The 2,166-nt window shown below is 71.3% G+C and overlaps 1 non-coding gene across 1 annotated transcript; it reads left to right on the top strand.

The window, feature by feature from the left end:
• Window positions 1-781: 781 nt before the first annotated feature.
• LOC138922490 (5S ribosomal RNA) lies at window positions 782-900 on the top strand. The gene has a single exon (XR_011435576.1). It is a non-coding gene; the product is annotated as a 5S ribosomal RNA (ribosomal RNA).
• Window positions 901-2,166: the final 1,266 nt, after the last annotated feature.

Below are 2,166 nucleotides of genomic sequence, written 5' to 3'. Positions count from 1 at the left end.
CAGGTCGGTCAGTCAGGAGCTGTCCAGGGTGGCCGCGGGGCCTGGGGTTGAGGGCGCGGTCCGGGTCCCGTGGGCGGGGCGCGGGGCGGGGCGGGGAAGGGTGGCCCGCCCTGGTCTCCCCGCGCCCCGCCGCCCGCCCCGGAGGGCTTTCCGGTGATGCCCTCTGGTCGCGCCGGTGGCTCCAGCTGGATTTGGGCAAGTTGGGGCCGGGCCGGAGCGGCGGCCGCCGGGGGTTGTTGGGCCCGGGTTCGTTGGGAGGCGCCTCGGGCCGGAGGGGCCTCGCCGGCCCGGGGCCCCGACGCGCTGACGCGCCGACGCGCCGACGCGCCCGACGCCCCGGGCCACCTGTCCCCGAGCAGAGCAGCCGGATGTCCTGCGACCCGTCGCCGGGATGCGGGCGGACAGGAGGCCTGGAGCGTCCGGGGCCGGCTTGGGAGAGCGCCTAGACTTGCGCCCCGCCCGCCCACAGTCCCCGGGGTGCCCGAGGCCTCCCGCGCCCTGGGCGGGCGGCAGGGCAGGGCAGGGCAGGGCAGGGCAGGGCAGGGCAGGGTTTGGCTGGCCGCGGCGGCGGCGGCGGCGGCGGCGGCGGCGGCGGCGGGAGGCAGTGGCAGGCAGGCGGCAGGCGGCGGAGCGCGGGGCGCAGGGGACGCGGGCGGCCGGTGCGCGTCACAGGGGCTCGGGCGCGCGCGTCACAGACGCCAGGCGACGGCGCGTCACAGGGGCCAGGCGACAGCGCGCGCGCGCGCGAGGCTTCTTAGGGGCGCCGGCGGCAGCCGCCAGCGTCTACGGCCATACCACCCTGAACGCGCCCGATCTCGTCTGATCTCGGAAGCTAAGCAGGGTCGGGCCTGGTTAGTACTTGGATGGGAGACCGCCTGGGAATACCGGGTGCTGTAGGCTTTTGCCTCCCGCCGCCTCCCTCTCCTTTTGCGCCCCCCCCAACGGCCCCAGCGCCGCTCCCTCCACGCTCCTCCCGCCCCTCCTCCCTCCTCACCGGTCGCCCCATCGCCCCGCCACGCCCCCACCGCTGTCCAGCCGCGCGAGTGCCCCGCGGCCGCGGCCACCGCCGCCGCCGCCGCCGCCGCCGCCGCCCAGCCCTTCCACCTCGCGGCCCCACGGGAACCCAGGGCCAACCGGGGCCGGCCCCGCGTGGCCGTGCCCCCGACGCCGCCCTCGTCCGGCGGGCTCCCTCTGTCCTCGGCGGCCTCTTCCCACCCGCCAGGCTCCTGAGAGACCCTAGCGGTCCACTCGGCCGGCGCGGCACCCAAGCAGTTGGTCGAGTCGTGGTGTGCGATGGAACGGATCCCGCTCCGGGCTGCGGAGGCCCGGACAGCTTCAGCAAGCTGCCAGCAGCCCCTCCGTCTTCCAGAGCCCATCTAGGAAAGACCCCGGGTCAGGCCTCTCCAAACAGCACCTACAGAAGGACGGGGCCCACTGGGCTCGAGAGGAGCCTTCCGGGCCTGGCCATCCATCCCAAGCGGGACGGCTTCTGGATTTTCTGATGCCTGCGCCGTGTGTCAGCTTCTCCAAGTCGGTACCTGGCTGTCCTTGATACCGTCGTTCGCGAGAAACCCTCGTTTCCGCACCGGAGTTGGTACGGGTCCTTTTGTGTTGTCTTTCCTTAAAGACGTCCCCTTCCCCAAGTGTCTAAGTTTCAAGCGCCTCCCCCCGCTCCCCGGCTGGGATGCAACTCCGTCTCCGTCTTCGCTTTTGTCTTTTGGGGGGGGGGGGGTCCTGCCTTCGTTTGAAAGGTCGGTGTCTGGCTCCTCGTGGATCCCTTGCATCCGTTTTGATTCTGAACAGACTGGATGGAAGGATTAGGAATCTTGCTGCGCTGGCCCAGGGTTTTGGTGTCCCCTCACTCAGGTGCCTCACTCTGTCCTGCCCCCCTCCTGGCCTCTGTCTGCCAGAGGGAGTGGACGAGTCCCCCGAGAGGACATTTCCGTCCTCAGCGGCCAGCCCTTCCTGGCTCCTTGGCTTGAGCTTTCATATCGTGCGGCTCGGGCAGCTTTGAAAGTCTGCTCTTCCCCTGCCTGTGTCCGCGCAGACTATCGCGGAAAGGGGATCCGGGAAAGCGGGAGGGGAGTTTGCTCCAGGGGAGGAGAGCGGGGATGACAGGGAGGAGGAGAGGGGAGACTTGCCTCAGATCGCACGGACTTTTACATT

The sequence above is a fragment of the Equus caballus genome, unplaced genomic scaffold (genome assembly GCF_041296265.1).
Source record: "Equus caballus isolate H_3958 breed thoroughbred unplaced genomic scaffold, TB-T2T haplotype2-0000898, whole genome shotgun sequence".
Classification (NCBI taxonomy): Eukaryota; Metazoa; Chordata; class Mammalia; order Perissodactyla; family Equidae; genus Equus; species Equus caballus.
This window is presented reverse-complemented; position numbering and strand designations above follow the sequence as displayed.